The following is a 20,139-nucleotide window of genomic DNA, read 5'->3' on the forward strand; positions in this document are numbered from 1 at the left end:
CAACTGAAAAAACCCTCTTCAACTTATCCTGAATGTTGATATGTGAATTTAAGAATTTTCCTGAAAGGATTCTCTACCCTAGATTATTTTCTTAGCCCCAAGAAATCAGATAGTAGTGGGAGAAGATAAAAGGATTTTCCCCTTACTTAAGTATATCAATAATGGAATTTCCAATAACATTGGTAATGCGGAGAACCCTTGGGAGGGTTCTAATTCCACCCCACACATAGCATTTAATGGAGCTGGGAAGAACCCCCCCAAAGGGCACAACAATTATGTTCCAAATTTGCAACACAACACCAAGTGGAACCAAAAAAGGTCCCAGATGTATTATACTGCCCCATTAACACAATGGGGGGAGGGGTAGATTAAAAGTTTTACCTTTATATTACATCTGTGATGATATACAAGTGTCAGGAACTTGAAAATGTGTTAACCAAGTATGCCTGTATTTTATGTCTATTTGATCATTTTAAATGATGCCAGGTGGGTTCATAACTGTAACCTTATCCTTATTAGTGTCTTGTAATGCAGTAATTTTATTGATATATTGAAATTTTGTAAGAAATAATCTACACAGATATAGTTTCATGTTAAGAAGCCTTTGTTTTAGACAGCAGGGAAATTGTTATCTTGATGAACACCAAAAGTGGGGATTCGATAGTGAGCTGAGGACTGGGGCAACTTGACCGGCAGCCCTTGTAAGTGAGGGCTTTTAAAGTGAGACACAGGATTCAGGCAGAGCTGTTGCAGAACAGGGCTGACTATAAGTCTCTACACTTGCTGAGGATCATGTTTGTGTGGATATTGAAGCCTCCATGGATGTGGACTTTGTGGATCTGCAAAAAGCAGGATGACAAACTCAGGTCCTAAAACATGGGTAGAGGAGTGAAGAGTGGATCAGTAGCTGGGATTTCACTTCAAAGTGGCTGAGACAAAGACACTGGTAAGGTATATGAGTGTTTTTTTGTGGTATGATGAACCCCGTCATATATGTTCTAACACTTTTTGTGCTATGTGTGTGGGAACTAAGAACTCAAAACCAGAGATAGCTTGCTGGAACATATGGGCCACAAATATAAGTCATCATTGAGAAAGTCAATAAAATGTTCTCTCTATGGGCAATTTCAAGGTTGATTTCTATGGCCGTTGTGATAAAATTACATATCCATTGGATTTTCCCTTGGACTATGTCCTCATGGTTAAAATTTTAAGAGCACTGTTACCTATCTGGTTCTAGACTTGACAAGGTTCTCCATTAGGAATGTCATTATTTATTAGGATTATTGAGATCATGTTTCACATTTTGAGACCAGGTGGTATATTTACTAAACTGAGAGTTTGAAAAAGTGGATAGCAACTATAGCAACCAATCAGATTCTAGCTTTCATTTATTTACTGCATTCTAAAAAATGACAGCTAGAATCTGATTGGTTGCTATAGGCAAAATCTCCACTTTTTCAATCCCGCAGTTTAGACATAAATATAAAGTGTTCACACAGTAACACAGTAGGATTATACATTATTAGATAATCATCACCATGCAATCATGGACTAATCCACTACATAAACTGTGCTGAAGAACTATTTTTGCTACATCTGGCCCCTTAGCAGGCTGTTGGTCTATTTGCACATGAATATCAACTCTTTCAATGAAAGTAAGAATACATTTCTTTTCTAGGTGAGGCCTACCAATTGGACAAGATTATACAAGAGTAATATAGGTGATGGGACATTATCTTGTGAAACAGGATCAGGTTTTCTACATGGGAAACGAGATCTCTGAATTTCCTGCAGACTTGGAATGCCTCTACATCAATCCTCTCTGCCAAAATGTATTTCCTTGTAGCTTGCTGTAATGGGACTTTAAAATGAAAATATCTATCTTCCTCTGCTTATGCTTTTAGTTGCATCTGTAATTTATTAAACTGTACAGCATCCCAAAAGGAAGAGTTGGAGAAAGGCTACATTAAAATTCAAGAATGCATGAATTTAAAAAACACAGCTTCATGACAATGTGATACAGATACAACAGGAATCGCAATTTAGCGTTACCAGTGTGGAAACCAAAACGTTGATGTCAATCAGGATTTAGAACATGGCAGAATGCCATTTTAATTTAGATCTCAGTGTGTAAGATAAGACATGTAACTATTTCATTCCAATCTAGAATGAAGACTTTTCATACCATAATAGTTGATGTATTGTTCAGCATCTAAACCCATCGTGGTTCTGTTAGCTTTGCAAGCATTATGTGCACTTTTTCTGTTAAATGTGTAAAATTGATGGAGCTGGGCAGATTTTAATCAGCTAACTTCAGGGCATAGGCTTCTTGAGAATGGAGAGCATGATATTACCGCATAGCAAACATGGCAAAATGATAACATAATATATTGCTAGTATTAAATGTAAGACTATATTGCAAATAGTGCATTTACTGATAACTTAAGACCAGGAATTTATTGCTTATGTATTATTATTATTATTATTATTATTATTATTATTATTATTATTATTATTATTATTATTATTATTTTAGAAGACCCTGCTTAGCCCTATTCTGTTTTTCACCTTTGAACAAATTTTATATGAATGTACATATGTATAGTTTAGTGTTATATATTGCTTGTCTGATGCCCAAAGAATAATATAACTTGGACAAAGTTCTGGTGCAAATGTCAGGTCAGATTGTGGTAGCTACTCAATATCCCTACATTAAAACACAATCTTTCAAAAACAGAGCTAATATTCCCACCAGCCAAGAGAAGTACCTACCTGACACCTCTATTTCTGTTGACAACTCAACAATAAACACTATCCTTCAAGCTCACTGCCTAGGTGTCATCCTTGACTCACAACTGTCATTTGTTCCCCACATACAAACGGTATCCAACTCCACTTATATCACACAAGACCATGCAAAAACTTTAGTTCATGCAATTATTATCATATGCATTGATTATTGCAACTCCATCCTTACTGTTCTTCCTGTATCCAGACTTTCACTCCTACATTCTATTTTGATTGTTTTTCCTCAGAAAATGTTTTTCTACTGCTGCTCTGCATTGTCAGTCTCTACATTGGTTTCCTGTATTGTACAAAATACAATATAAAATGCTTTTACTAATATACAAGGCAATCCACAAACTGCACCAAAATGCAGTACATCTCCTCACTTGCTTTAAAATACCTCCCAACTTCACCCACACACTCTGCACAAGTTTTGCGCTTCTCATCCACACTCATCATCGATTCCTATTCCTAGTTACAAGACTTTAGTTAGGTTGAATCCACTCTGGGGAATACCCTCCATTGCATAACAAGAAAACTCACCTTTTCAAGCAAGCTTATCAAATTATTGAACCACACTAAACCATATCAGGTTATCCTACCCAAATAACTCCCCTTTATTTTATTATCCCTTATCTGGAAGCCTATGAACACCAGACCGACATTGCTGTATAACTTTATCTTATAACCCAATAAGCACTTTTACCTTTGCAATCTGGCTGGACTAATGTGCAATATGTAGCACTTGACCTCATATATCAAACTCCTTTTGTCCTATAAATTGCACGTGTCACGCTTCAATGGAAATCTCAGCTATGGAGCTCAGGATGTGATTAAAGCATAAGGTGTTTATTGAGCAGGTTTAAATTAGAAAATACAGCAAAAAAAACAAACCGAGTATTGCTGATACTGCACAGGAATTTTTGAGTAAAGCTGAATACTGGTAACAAAGGAATACAGCGGATACAGGTAGAATGCCTGGGTGGAGAGAGATCCAGTGAAGTCAACAGCGGCATGTGAGAGTCCCAGAGCACAGGAGAACACAACCATAAGAAACAGCAACATAACAACAATGACCAGCACAGGTAATAGAGAAAGGCAGGTATAAACAGAGAATTACCAGGTGCAGGACGGTGGTGTGAAGCCTATCGGGGTTCTCGTCCCCTTTAACACGTACCCAACTCGTGCAGGAGATCATTGGTGCAACAGCTTAACCCCTAGTGATGAAAAGGAAAGGCACAATAGCAGCAACTCTGGTGACTAGAGGTGCTGCCAGATAATACATAATATATCAAGTCCAAAGCTCCTGGAAGCAGAAGCTGCCAATACAATGCAGCATGAAATGCAGAAAGCTGCAGGCAGATCCTGAGAGTAAGCTTGTGAGTAGGGTCTTCTTATTTCTTTGTCTGTCTGACAATAGTTAGTCTTCTTTTATCGTTATTGTAAAGCACAATGAAATGTGTGCTATGTAAATAAATGTTATTAAAAAGGTTAATAAACCATGGCTCTTATATGCCTGAAGAAGCGTACTGTCGAGTGAACTTGACACAATTTTCACTTCCCACCCCAGGAACTGTCCCATTTGTTCTCATACCACCTTCCCAATCCATTTCTCTCACTAAGCCCTAACCTTATTTTTATTAACCTCTGGTTAATTTATGCACATATAAACCTGTTTCTAAACATGTGATAGTCATGTCAACCTCTCCCTACCTATACATCTTTCTAAAGTCCCTGAGTTTCTTATCTATATTTGCCTTTCAGATTTTTTCTCTCATTATGACTTACTTAATCCCTTACAGTTTTGTATTCAATCTCCCAAAGGGGATAGCATGCAGAAAAAGGACTGCTAACTTATTAACTCATTATTTGTAGCTCTTCGCATCCTTTTAGCACCACTAGCACCTACTCTATGTGATCCTTCAATCTCTTGGTGCCAGTGAGTCCTCTCCCACACATCTGTACAATATACTGTACTGTCATGGATAAAATATATAAGTATATATTCGGGAGCGCTCCTGGAGAACCTGCCTCAGATGTCTATCTGCATTTACACCAAGAAACTCACTTATATACAAAATAACAATGCAATGATAAACATCTATATGCGCTACATCCAAATATAATAGTATACCAGTAATCAAACTGGTGGTACAAATTCTTATTAAATGATCTGTTTCAGTTGATGGATAAATTAGAGGCTGTCTTACAAACAATGAGATAGTTTCACCGATGAAGATTGTCTTTCCTCTATTAATCTAAAAAGGACTTCCAGCTGAATGTGCTTGTGATCACATGACAGATGCTAATGTAGGAAAAAAAAAGGAATATTCAATGCTGCATTACCTTCAATACCACATTTATTAAAATCAAAATTGACAACACACATTCATTAAAAACAATTGATATTATAATAAGCATTGTCCGCCTACCAGAGTTAGCCAATGGTAAAAGTCCTAAGAAAGTTCTTGTTCACTAGGCACCAGTGAGCTAATGCAGTGGTAAAGGGTAGTCAATACTTAGATGGAGAACAGAACTGACGCGCTTCGACACCTGTAGGGTCTTTTTCAAGGGACATGCCTTGAAAAGCTTTAATTCATTATGGGCATGGTCAGGTGAAGAAAGGACTGAGAATATGACAGCATAGTTGCACAGTGGTTAGCATTCCTGTCCCACAGTACTGAGACCATGGGTTTAATTCCAACCAGGTCCCTATGTGTGGGATGTTTGCGTGGGGTTCCTCTCGGTGCTCCAGTTTTCTTACACACAAACTGGCAGCTTACAATTGGATGTCACTGGATGTCACATTCATATGCCAAACTACTGATTTTGCTTACTGCCCGGGGAGCAATCACCATTCCCTGATTTCGAACACTGTATCTAGTAGACACATAAAACTTAATAAATTCAGAGCTCAACTTGAACACAAAACTAACCCTGAGTAAATGAGTCAGCTCAAAATACCCCAAAGCACAATTAATTTACTGAAGATTTGGTGTCAAAAAGAGGCAGGACACTAAGGTAATCCATACAATGGGACGGGTGAGTGGAACGCGCATGCGTAAGAAGAGTTTTAAAAAAGAAACACGTAAAAATAGCATAGCTAAGATATATAACATATGCTTATTTGGATGCATCTCCAGAAGTGTCCACCTCTGCAATAGCAGCACACAGTATGCAACAGGTATACAACCGATATAAATCAGATACACTCATCCAGGTCATAAGCACAAGAGAAGTCTTTTAACATGTGTGTTTGATAGTGAAACATGCATTCGCTATTAGGCTTGATTTAAAGTAAAAAAAAAAACACTTCATAATACAGCAGGTATTAAAATGCTCAACGGTTGTTGTTCTCTAAGTCCCCCTTTTTGCGCCCTTTCTTACCAATCTACTAATATAAAGGACACAGGCAAATAAAGGAGTTTATTAAAAAAAAAACATTGTATGATGGAGGAGGAAGCAATAAGCAGTCCAGCTAGGACCCATGCTTACCCTCTTGATATCAATACGCTCCCTTATCCTAAAGCTTGGGTATTCCTTATCCTGATACCAAGCATTCGAGAACCTGTGTTCCTCCTGTGCTGATGGAACGCAACCCTCATACCCGTCTCCAAGGGAGGTGCCTGTACTAAAATCAAAGCCGACAATTCAAAGGGAGGCAGTTTAATCCATTTCATAAATAAAGCTAATGTGCACCCACCAAGCATAGGCTGCTGACTGCTCAATGTCTTCTGATAAAAGACAGACCTTAACCCAGCACCAGCGAAAATGTCACGCATTGGGAGCAAGCATAGCACATGGCAACAAACCCGAAGAGTATTGGAACCCAAACCAAAACTTGCCCACAAGGGGTACCAATAAAATATGTTGGCACACAAAGAACCTGCAGAGAACCTCCTAAAACAGAAAGGGAAATAGAACACCAACAGCCTGGGAAATGATAATGTGGCATAAGTGACTTCCCGCAGTGACATAGCAATGACAATACCCAAGGCTGACTTTGCTTGCTCACATTAACCCCTTAGAGAGGGACAAATTAAGTTGCAAATACAAACCTCTGCTTTTAATTTACCCCAGGCTCAATTCATCCTTCATCTTCAATCTTCAATCTTCATCCTTCATCTTCATCTTCAAAGGAATGAAAGTAACAAAAAGCTCAACCAACTTATGCCCACAAAATCATATGAATATATAAACGAGCAATGAAGAAAGCACTGTCAGCTTCAGGGGTGAATCCAAAATCAGCCAATCAGAACCTACTAACTAGTGCTGGCAGCCATCATCATCACAAGTGAGCATTTGCACCAACCATCAGGCAACCATAAGTGATATGGTTACTGACAGGCATATCTGTGTCTCCTTGCGTATCAGCCTCAGTCGGAATTACGTAAACGCGCCGTTACTGTACAACGCCTGCATTTGCCATCTTTCCCGTCCCTCCACTCCAGTCTTAGCGAGTCGCAAGTGTAAGATGCAACCAAATCTGCTTACTGATGTAGGTGCATATTTTTTGTGTTCATGCACAGTACCAATTTGTGCATTTCATGCTAAACAAACATACATACTTCCAGTTCAGTGTTGGCCCCAATGTTTAACCAAATTAATAAATGAATTGTTGTATTAACCCCTCCCAGACTGTAATAACACTATGGAGTTAGCAGGGTGCAACTTGCAATTGATATACTTTGTATTGTTTGTTTCATTTTCTTGCCCTACTCAGTGCTCCCTGTGGTTGTAATTTAGCACTTGATCAGTTAGTATTAAAGGCAGAGGGTACAGACATGTAAATGTCTGTTTATTCGTCGCAAATGGAATTTACAACGGTTTAAATTTTTTCTCCTTGTTTATTTTGTAACATCGGTCGCCTAAAAGTTGTGAAAGCAATGATAACAACAAGTATTCCACAAAGTTTTGGTAAACAACTAAGTTTCCCTTACAAACTGAATTTATAATTCCACTTTTATTCAGCAGTGTAGACATCTTAGCCAATAAGCTATACTAATAATGCCTATAAAGGTTGTTTTCCTCCCTTTATTAGCATAATAAAATTCTTAAGACAGTATGGAGAATCACTATGTAATATCTCACAATGGCTCAATATAACTAACTGCTACAGATGGTTGTGAACTATCTTAATTTAGTCCCTCTTTAAAATAAATAGGAGAGAACTATCATGTTTAAACAATGGAACAAAGTGTCTTATGTTTGGTGACACTGTTGTTGTTTACCATAATTGCAGAAGATCTTCACTATGAATAAGGTTACCCTTTAAAGGGTAAGATCAATTTTCTAATACAAAACAGCTAAACATAAATGGCCTGATTTATACAGGCACGCATACTGAGCGCAACCTGCATTTGGCTTAAAACACACAAGTTTTGGCTTTGCGCACCCCCAAATTCATCAAAGCATGGATCTCAAGATACCCACACTGTTGAATTCGGGCGTAAGCCTTATGTGCCCTACTACACAAGACACTGCAGGATACATCCAATATATATGTGAATCATACATTCTCAAAAGATAATATATATAATTAATACCACCAGAAATAAAGGTATTAATTATCAAACATTATAAAAAAAAATATATTTTTTACCGCATAAAATACATTTATTAGGATGCTGTTAATGTCTACTGAACATTAAATACATTTTTTACAGTTGCTGATTGCAAACACATGTTATAGCATGCATATGAGACTGTCATTACCAGTACTCAGACTAGCCCTGCAGCTGAAGCAGGAGATACGGCAGAAAATCAAGTAACTTTGCAATGCTCAGAGCTTGATTCAGAGGTGACTGCGTGCGCTTGAGTTTGGAACGCTCTTACTGTACATTTACTATAGCAAAATGTCCCTGCCCTGCCTTATTCACTCCCCAAAATCAAAGACAGAGCACGGTGGCTTAGTGATTAGCACTTCTGTCTCACAGCATTGGGGTCATGAGTTCGATTCCCGACCATGGATTTATCTGTGTGGAGTTTGTATGTTCTCCTCGTGTTTCCGGGGGTTTCCTCCCACACTCCAAAAATATACTGGTAGGTTAATTGGCTGCTATTAAATTGCCCTTAACCTCTCTCTGTCTGTGTGTGTGTAAATTAGGGGATTTAGATTATAAGGTCCAATGAGGCAGGGACTGATGTGAATGAGTTCTCTGTACAGCGCAGCGTAATTAGTGGCAATATATAAATAAATAAATGATTATGATGACAGAGCTGCATTCACTGGTGTGTGTCCCGATTCTGGCCATGGGCAGAGTGATTGTACATACGATACACTCAAAATAGGCAGACACGTGCCTTGATGAATCAGGCCCAGTGTAACTAGAGAGGACATACATACACTTTTCTTAATTAGACACATATATGACCAGAGTTTCCAGCAGAATGCTCTATTTGTGCTCTGACACTTCATGTCCCATAGTGCACCAGCATACAGTTCACAATACTATGTCAGCAGGGCTCAGACCCTATTGGACAGGTTTTAGAGCAGTGAGACATTTCTTTTCCCCGGTCCTGTTCTGAGGAGCCAATCCAGACTAAATTTAGAAAATTTCCCTTATTATCTGGCAAAAGGCAGTCTACCAATCTACCAGGCAACATATATAAATATGAGTTAAACAGAGCTGGCGAAAGAGTAATGGCTGCTATAGGCACCCATACACCTCTATTTGTTCCTCCCCCCACTTCAGGTCTTGCCCCCCCCCACACACACACTTTTTATCAGTTTCGATCAAGCAGGAGCAAGCGGTAGGCAGAGTAGCAGAGGAGATTGATAACAGAGTCAGTACTGCCTTTGATGCTACTGGTTGTTGCTCCTCAATATGACTGGCATAGAATGTGGTACCGCATTGTGACATCACAGCACAGTGCCACATTCTGGAATAGTGGAGCAGCAGCCACCAGCATCAGAGCACAAGGTTAGTGTGCTCAAGTTAATTTAAATAAGCACACACTCCTTCCCCAGTGTCTGCTAATGAGAAAGGGATGTATTCAATTTAACTCAGCAGTAGCTCACTGCAAGGATTCTGGGAAAAATAAGAACAATAAATAAGTTTCATGGTATCACTCATTAAGCATTTTAGTCTCCCCGAAGTGTAGCCGCTATAGGCGACCTCCTGTTGTGCCACGGGAGTAACCCAATCTGTCAGGATTTGTGCAGGCTTTCTCTAGGGTACGGAGTCTAATGAACCCCCCAGTCTTCACCAAGAACCAACACAAGGTGGTATAGGCTTTGCTGCCGAAGTTTTGCATGTCACGGTCCCTAGGGAAGCCCCTTACGTGAAAGGTGGTAAGAGAGAGAGGCTACGGTAGGATGGATGCAGTTGCCAGAGAATGGAGAAAAACAGGTTGAAGTGGCTCAGAGGAAGAGTCGAAATAAAGTAAGTAAATTCGGGTCTGATATACAATCGGGCTGCGCAGTACAAAGGAGAATAGAAAAGCTGGAGACAGGAGGGAAGCATAGATCAAATGTCGAATGCTCAAAGTACAAGGTACAGAAGAGAGATCCAATAATGTAGTCAGAAAGCCGGGTTACAATGGAGAACAGAAGCACAGCACAGGATACACAGGAGAAGACTGAACATTGGGAACAGAGAGCAGGGTCAGATGCTGACAGGATCCTAAGTCAGAGCTGGACTAAATAGCAGAGCAGATTTGAATTCCCCACCTATGCAGTCACAGTGCCGAAAACTGATACCCGTAAGTCGGATAGCATGCTCGGCAGTAGAACGGGAGCAGGAATGTGGACAAGTAACTATCTTACACCTCTTTACTCTTTACCTACCGCCGGCTCTGGATTTACCCTGAAAAATTCAAGAATTTGAGCATTTTTGATTGACAATCAAATTACAGACAACTCTAATGATAATCAAGTGTTGTCCAAATCAGCTTCGCTCTAGTACTACAGCACAGTGACTTTCTATCTGATAGGGGGTCTGTCATATTTGTTTAGCCTTGACATTATTGATTTGTACATATCCCCGTGGGGATAGGAATGCAGCAAAAGCTGCTATTGTAGAGTTCCAAAATTCTAGAGAGTAAAAATATCTAGAGAACACTTCAGTAAAAGTAACATATTGCTACAACGCACTCTAAAAAATTCCACATATCATGCGCCACTGGATGTGCGAGAAGGATTGTGCCTTTTTCAACCCATATTTATTTATTTTTGAATCCCTTTTGTTTTCTGCATGTTCATTAATACATTGGTTTTTATACTATTTCATTAAATATGTGTCAGGAAAAAGGGCTGTCTTTTTTGTCATTTCCAATTTTACAGGATTCTCAATCTAAATTTGTAGTTTGAAGGTGTAGCAACTCATCATCGTTCCAGCAGCTCTTTTGACACACACAATAACTGTGATTGTATTAGTCCTTAACCAGAGTCACCTTCAGTCAATGGCCTTCTTCCCAAGCACAAATACTAAGGTCAGTCTACGAGACAGCAGGTGAATTTTTTGTTCAGAAAGAAGTGCATTTCTAAAACTTGCGATTATGGTGAAGAATAGCCCCAAATCTTAAACAATGCACGATTAAGTAATGAAATCAATATGTCAATGGAAATCAAGAAACATTCAGACTGTCTAATGGAAAGAAAACGAATTTTAGCAAAATTGTTATATTGTTTGCATTCTAGTAGGTTTTTTTATTTTAGTTTCGCATGCAGGTTTTTTTCCTCTAGTCGAAAAAAATCCAACATTAGACAGAGGAAAAGATGACAGGAGTGAAAAATCCTTACAAAAACATTTAGGATATATTTGATTTACTTTTTTGTCATCAATAGTATTTATTTAAATGTTTGCAAAATATATGGGGTACAGAATATAATAAGGGAGTCAAACAAAGGGAGGGGACACAGGGGGGACCCCTCGCAGATGGGGTGATTTACTATTTAAATAAATTTTTCCGATTCAATTCAATTTCTACTCTAAAAAGATTGATTAGCAGCTTTATGGCTCCCATAATAGGAGGGAATTCAGATGCTATGGGCCACCCATGTGTTTATTTTTTACTTTTTTATTTATTTTTTTATTTTTATTTTGTATGGTTTTTTTTTATAGTCCTTACCTACATATGTGCAATGTTTGTCCAACTCCCTCTCATGAGTACAGTAGCACAATTGTAAGAAGAACTATGTCCAAGAAGCAATACTAACAGTAATGTAGCACTCATAATACTTCCCTAATTATCCAGCTTCCCCATCAACCAGCAGCCAGTTGAAGGAACCTGCACTAATCACCAATTACAGAGTAGCCTTCAGCTCCACTTGCTGAAAATGCCAGAGGAGAGCTGTGATTGGCTGACTGTAGTGGGTGCATTGGCAGGATCTTGGGATGGAGAGAGGGCTTCCCTTGGAAGAAGGTAATGTTGCAGATAACAGAAGTTTCTGGGTGGAGGAAGGGATGTCCCATAGAGTATGGGGCTTTGACAAAGGCCACCCAAGAAGGAGAGAGAACCTCTGTTCTGGATTGTTACAGGCATCAGAGGGCCCCCCAAGTTGGGGTATTACTGGAGCACAGATAAATAAGTTGGTGTGTTTATTTTATCTCCTTAATTACACCCAAAACTACAGTTTTACTTGTGTGTGGAAATAGCCATTAAAGGATTTAGGCAGTTAAATTAATAATTTATTATCCTTGTTTGTGGCCCCTGTCCCACAACAATTATTATTTTCTACTTTTACTTACCTATCTGACTATTCCAGTGCTAGTCAAGTAGTGTGCAGACTCTGTACCATACCATAGTCCACATCGGGTTTGACCCATTTTTCCATACAGTTTGCATGCCACACTTTGTACTTATTGGTGGACTTACAAAATGTTGCTATCAGCACACAAATATCTAGTTACAACACTTATGATTAGCTATCACTCTTGATATAATCATTCCACTGCAACACCGAATTAAAAAGAAGAGACTGTGGGATCCCTTTGCCTCTTTTGCAACCAGTTGCAATTACAAATAGACAAAGATAAACAGAACCAATTTCTCTAACCTCTATTCTCTCTAAGAAACTGGATGGGATACCACATCCATTTCCAATGATTAATCACTTGCATTCTCAAAAAAAGAATGAATGAAACCTAATTATTGCATAGTTATAATGGCTTGGACAAGATGTCATTGGTTGTGTTGAATATTCGACCAAATTCCGAATTTTATAGTGGGTTGATCAGAAAGACTGTTGAACCCAACCGTAGACTTTTTCCTAATTTCTAATTATATAGAACATGTACAGGAAAGGGATAAAATACTGTTCATTCACAGAAAACATACTGTAGGCAGTAGAATTGTAGAATAATTAGTGGACAGCCCTCAGTCCCCTCTAAATTGTTCAGTAGTACTTTGAGTTTTGTCAGCCACACATTGCCAAGTGTACAATGCAATAATGAGGGTATTTGTATATATCATTCCAACCCCAAGCTGTTCTTAGTTCTGGTGCACAATCTTTTTAATTGGTTTAAGAAATCTTTTCTTCTTGCCATGCTATAAATTCACGCTGAAGAAGTTTCCAATCAATGTTAGAGCCCATAAACTATGTAAAGAAGCAGAAACACATTAACATTACATAATGTTCAAGAATAATGCTGTTTACCTACTTTAGAGTTACTTTGGCATTACTCATTTCTAAAGTTGTAAAAGAAAGAACACTCGTTATTTCCTATTATGAACAACGTGAACTAATTAAAAGGAATAAAATCCTCCTGTTATAGATGTATCACAGCATACATTATGACACATTTATTGCTTTACATAATTTGAAATGACACAGAACAAAAGATTGCATTATTTTTCTGATCGTAAACAAAAAAAAAATATCTAATTTTATGGGGAAAATAACAATCGTCCTATGGATAAGAAGGATAAATGGAGGATGCTACTTGACTTGGTAATGATCTTGGCTGTTTTGCCATTTGAAAAGTATAATGGAGAGTCTTTCCACTTGTGATAAATATGTAATATCAAAAGTTAAAGCATTGAGCTTCCATTGAAGGAAATTCCGGCACATGGGACAATCAAACGTCTTAATCTCAGTGGTTTTTCTAGTGTGTTTTATTTGGAATTTTTCTGTTTAATAATTGACAGGATTAATAATAATAATAATAATAATAATAATAATAATAATAATGAGCCGATATACTGAAATTGATTAACAGCATTTGGCACCTATAAAAAATAAGTGTGGGAGAACATTTCCTGTCAAGTTGATCTTCGCTAGAAAAGTAAAATGTGACCCCTTTAAGGGTTTCATATGTTAAATGCGTACGACCTGATTAAAGTCCAAACGCAAGTTGCACGTAATTTATGTGTTTAAAAAGAGCATGCAACTTGTGCACAGTTCCGCCCATACTTAAATTAAGACATATCTTAGAATACATTTGATTTGAATAGCGGTGGAGATACGCTCTATATAAACTGCCTTATGTAGGCACACATAACAGAAAGAAGTATACTCACATACGTATGAATAATAATAATAGAATAAATAAATAAAAAGCAGATCATTTTTCATTTTATCATAAAATAAAATAACAGCTGTTAGCAATATAATAAATACAATTTTTTTTCAAACATATATGATTATTTTATTTTCATAAAATATTTTATGGTAGATAACTAAATAATGAACTCTTCAATGCACACATGGCATACAAAGCATGTTCTAAAAAAAAATCTCTATACATTTAATTTTTAAATCAAAGACTGTGCATTGTTGGTCATCACTATTGTCCGGCATTTACAGCTGCACTCGAGCAGGTGTAAAAGATAGGGGTGACAACAGCGTACTTATGATAAACACAGGATTTGAATTGGCCGCAACTGCGTCAGAACATCCTTACTGTACATGGAACGTTAGACCGACGCTTCCCTCCACTGTTCTAACCACTCAGGTTGTAAAGGGTCACAAGTGTTAGAGGCATTTGGATGTGAATAACCTGCGCTCATTGGCGTAGTGTCCTTTCTGGGCTCTACGCAAATGGACCCAGGATATCTACTTTTATTTAATTTGCAATTGCCCAATGTCTATCAATTAGCTAGAACAATCTGGCTTTATCTACTATATAAATGCCTAGTGGCGTGTGTGAAAAAAAAAAAACCAAGCTGTAGCACCACCTGCTGGGCAGAGTTATACACTGACCTATATATTTCTTGAAGGAGAAGTGACAGTTGGGAGTGGTTGGTGGTTGCCGGGGGGTGACAGTGAGGAGTTTTTAACACCTTAAGTAGCTTGATGAAGGATGTGGCGATGAAGATGAAGGATGAGGTGATGGAGAAAAATGATGAGGTGGTGACATGTGGACAAAACCACGTTAAAAAAGGGCGCTTGCGTCAGGAAGGAACGCTCTTCCCCTGAGGAGGCATGGGCTATGGCACAAATGCATGACAAGAACCTTTTTAACACCTTAAGTAGCTTGATTTGACTAGAATGCATGAGTATCATGCACGGGTTAACTTGTAAGATCATATGATATAAGCCAAAAAACTAAAATGTCCATTAATGTATGGAGATCAGGACATATATCACTGGCCAAGGACGTATGCAGTCTAGAGATCTCCCATGAAGACTTTCTCAGAAAGATGGTCCATTCAGATATTTAATAGGTGCCCAAAACAATAAAAAAAAAATCATACATATCCAATAAGTTATAGGAAAGCAATAACTATATCCGTAGATTTCCATGTGTGTCGCCGGAATTCAATTGTATTACCCAGAACCTTATGCATGATTTATCTTTTACATAGCACCATTTATTATAAAAAGATTGTTTCGAAGATATAGGTAAACTCTCTTGAGATCAATGTTTTGATCAGCTTTGGGGTCTCTCATACTTCTAAAAGAGTAATTGTTTCACTGGATTTAAATCACCAACCTGCTTCTTGTGCATCAGTAGTTACTAAAAAGGAACATTACACAAAGTTGAATTAAATTTTTTTTTATATTGCTTAATATGTGGTAAGATATTTTGCAAATTATTACTACATCTTCTGCTGTCTCCTGGTGGAAAATAAGTATATATTGAAGTTTTTGATAACATATCTACTTGTAAGCTGGATACTTTAGCTGACATGCATCAATTCAATTAAAAAAAAAAACTAGCATGAAATCTTATGTTCTCTCCGTTAACTGTTTACTACAACAGAATGTATCAACAGCAACAAACACTGTTTTTTTTTATTAACTTTTATTCTGTTTAAACAATGTTGCTGCACTCGGCAAAACAAATAGCACTTTATTCCCGAGAGAGACGTATGAATACAAATTTTTGCAAGTCATCTGATTATGAATCAAAATATATGAAATAGAAAATAAATGTTTGAAATCCCATTACTGGGGGAAGTTTGTTGCTGGAATTACTTTATTATGAGCCCTTTTTCTTCTTGCTCCACCTTACCAGCAGCACTCAGGGCCGCCATCAGGAGGGGTACGGGGGGTACTGTTGTACCGGGCCCGGGCTCACCAGGGGGCCTGGTACAACAGCGCAACACATACTTACCTGGGGGTCCGCTGTCTTGCAGTCCGCTGGTCTCCACTGATGTCTTCAGCCTGGCTGTCACCCTGCGATCGCAGGGGTGGAGGAATCATTCCCCTGCGATCATGTGATCTGCCTGTGACAGATCACATGAGACACGGGGGGCCCATACTGGGCCCTATGATTTCTGAAGGCAGCCCTGGCAGCACTGGATATGGGTCAGGGCACACATAGAGTTTAAAACATTGAAAAAACTGAACAATCATATGTACAATACACACATACGGCCTTATGTGAAATTGGGTACAATTTATACTCATTGTAGGCATAAACTGTTTCCGGTGCTTCACTTAGAATTCCAAGCTGCACATATATTAAGATACGTGTGACTCAGAATGGTATGTATAATGTATTATAATCATTAGCAGCACATACTGTATCTTACACCAGGGGAAAGCAGCTGCCACAGATACCCCTTCTAGAGCTGTATATGCAGCTACTTCCCACTCAGCATAGACAGGGCTGCCAAGAGGAATTCAGGGCCCGGTACAACAAATTCATGGGGCCCCATTTCTAGTCGAGTATGCAAAAAAAATTTGTGGCAATTTTTTTTCCGGGGGTGTGGTCATGCATTTAGGGGGGGTGCCAAATGCGCCATTGGGGCGTGGCTAACATCAAAATCACTAGGCTCTCAATTTGTCGGAGTGTCACATATGTCTAAGCACTCCTGACTTTCAGGACATCACAGTGTAGTATAGAAACAATGCAGTGTGTACACAGAGAGTTCAGTCTTGGCCTGCACCTTACATTGGGCACAACATTCACCAAAAATTGGTATAAACTGCAGATTGAAGAGTCCTAACCTCTGTTACCTTACCCTTTGTGACATATTTAAACCATACAACACACCTTCATGAATAAAGACGCGGACAACTGTTAAATTTAACTAATTAACGTTGTGATTTATTAATTGGATTATAATTGGCTTAGCTTTTATACTCAGTGGTGGAGAAGGCAAAGATGGAGAGGCGACCCCGAGTGTGTCAAAATTTACCAAACAGTGTGGCCTTGAGGCACTAACCACTGGTCCCAGGACGACTCCTTTACGAATGGCCGGTGCTAAATCTGGCTTCAGTTTACCTGTCCCCTGTCACGGGCACTAGGAGTCTTTACCCAGGGATCACCAGGTGATAAGCTTACCAGAGGAGTATAGATGGTACTATGGAACAGGAGACAGCAGATGATAGAGATGCTCGGGAAAGTCTATGACTAGCAGCACTGGTAATATATATGTAGTAATACACGAGGAACTGAATGGACAAAGGACACGTAAGGGTAGTCAGTGGTCTGCGGTAGCAAGTTGTACCACTGCTATAGTGAGGAGGAATGTCCAACAGAAACGAGGAGGTGATGAGAGTCAGCGGTCTGCGTTTAGCAAGTTGTACCGCTGTCTGGGTGAAGGAATAGAATCCAGGTGAAGGTATCCGGGGAGTCAGTGGTCTGCGTTAGCAAGTTGTACCACTGCTATGTGAGAGGACACTGGAACAGGTGACACAGGAAACAGGAATCAGTGGTCTGCCACTAGCAAGTTGTACCACTGAATATATATGTGAGGAGGAGCACGGGGAGTTACTGCAATACAGAGGATACACGGGCACCTTGAACTTGATCCACAATGACATGCACAATATAGTAATGACGAACAGCACTGCAATAATACAAAGTCACAGAAACTATCCGGGCAAAAGCTAACACAGTCAATGATGGCAATAGTCTCAGCGGATAGTAAGCTCCAGAGGAGAACAACTCAGTCCAGCAAGATATGCAATACACCAGCACAGTCAATGAGAAGTATGCATACCGTGGTTCAGGAGCAGGCTGTCAGACAGGAGTGCAGAGATACCTGAACGGCTGGAGGCCGGCAGGATGCGAAGTCCCGGGAGGGTGAAGCGGTAATCAAGTAGGTGCAGCGCACAGGTAGGTAGACCAGCAGGGAAACAAATACTCAGGAAGCAGTAGTATGTATAACTGGACTCCTGGAGGACCCTGAAGAGTAGCGATGGTCTAGACGAGATGAAAGCAGTGAGGCGCAGATCCGATGGAGACTGGCGAGTAGACACCAGCAGGAACACTGAGAAGCACGGAGAGCGGATCAGCTGCTGCGGACACGAGCAGAACCGAGGAGTAGCAGCCAGCAGGACTCTGCAGGCACACGGAGGCAGCGGATAGAAACCAGCAGGTGCAGCCACGATGAAACACGGGAGAGTAGAGCTGAGCTGGAACTGTTGATCACGGAGAGCAGAGGATAGGAATCAGCTGGTGCAGTCTCGAGGAAACACAGGAGAGGTGAGGTGAGCTGAAGACTGTAGCGCACGGAGGCAGCGGATAGGAATCAGCTAAACAGTCACGATGAAACACAGGAGGGTTGAAGTGGTCTGAAGACTGTAGTGCACGGAAGCAGCGGATAGGAATCAGCTAAACAGTCACGATGAAACACAGGAGAGTTGAAGTGGTCTGAAGGCTGTAGTGCACGGAGGCAGTGGATAGGAATCAGCTAAACAGTCACGATGAAACACAGCAGAGTTGAAGTGGTCTGAAGACTGTAGTGCACGGAGGCAGCGGATAGGAATCAGCTAAACAGTCACGATGAAACACAGGAGAGTTGAAGTGGTCTGAAGACTGTAGTGCACGGAGGCAGTGGATAGGAATCAGCTAAACAGTCACGATGAAACACAGGAGGGTTGAAGTGGTCTGGAAACCACAGGAATCAGCAGCGCTGAATACACAAGGAAACACAGGAACACCTTCAGAGGCTCATGGGGAATGAGACTCCAAGATCAGGCAACGAGGTATGGAATTCAGGTGCTATAAATAGGGAGTGTTGCCTGATCAGCCAATTAACTAAAAGGAACATGAACTGAAGGTTTGAAAGGGCTGCACATGTGCAGACCCTCAGGATGGTGGACGGCCATGGTTCCTAAACACACGGGAAGAAGCACTCACAGTCTGGTGAGTGACATCCCCCCTCTGGGCTTGCAGTGTGCTGCCCGTACACAGCATTCCAAGGAGTTCTGTTTAATGAACCAAGAGCCAAGGTGCTTCGAAGAGGGTAGTGCCCTTTGGCCAATCAGCGGTAGCACAGTGTGACCGGTTGCCAACTCACCACATTTGCCTTCCTGCCACAATCTGAAAGCAAAAGGTTAATGACATATCATGACACCAAACATCTAGGGCGGGTGCGGTGGGTTTTTCCAGCCGGATAATGAGGCTTCCATATGCCTGTGGCCAGCGTATATCCTCTCCAGGGCATCCACGCCCCCTCCCAACCCATTGGTTGGTTACAGGATAGGAGGTACCTTAAAGCTGCAGGTACCATTTGTTGTCCCTATCACTGAGTTTAGGGACGTTCCACTTAGGGCTGCACTTGTCATTGTCCCTACTAGAATCACAACATTTCACACACTGTGCTGCTCTCCTACCTGTTCTTCTCACTTTCTCCACCCGTGGCTTTCTCCACCTGTGGCTTTCTTTAGTTGCGGCTTGTCCAGATCCTGGAATGTTGAAGGACCTATTTGAAAAAAAAAATGGCTACATTTAGAAAATTACAGCCAGCCCCGGCGTTAAATCAATAGCACCCACGATTAATAATTAGGCCTTCCTCCAGCCCCAACATTAAAATAATAGTATTCACATTTAATAAATAAACCTATTCCCTTCCTGCAAACAGCAATACATATTTTTCGTAATCATCACTGACATTAAATAACTCATAGTAACATTTAATAAATAGACCTCATTCTCCCTAAACTCACCCCCATATTCAATAGCCCCCAAACCACCCCATCTTAAATTTATAGTCCCCACTATTAAA

This window comes from Mixophyes fleayi, chromosome 1 (assembly GCF_038048845.1).
Source record: "Mixophyes fleayi isolate aMixFle1 chromosome 1, aMixFle1.hap1, whole genome shotgun sequence".
NCBI classification, from domain to species: Eukaryota; Metazoa; Chordata; class Amphibia; order Anura; family Limnodynastidae; genus Mixophyes; species Mixophyes fleayi.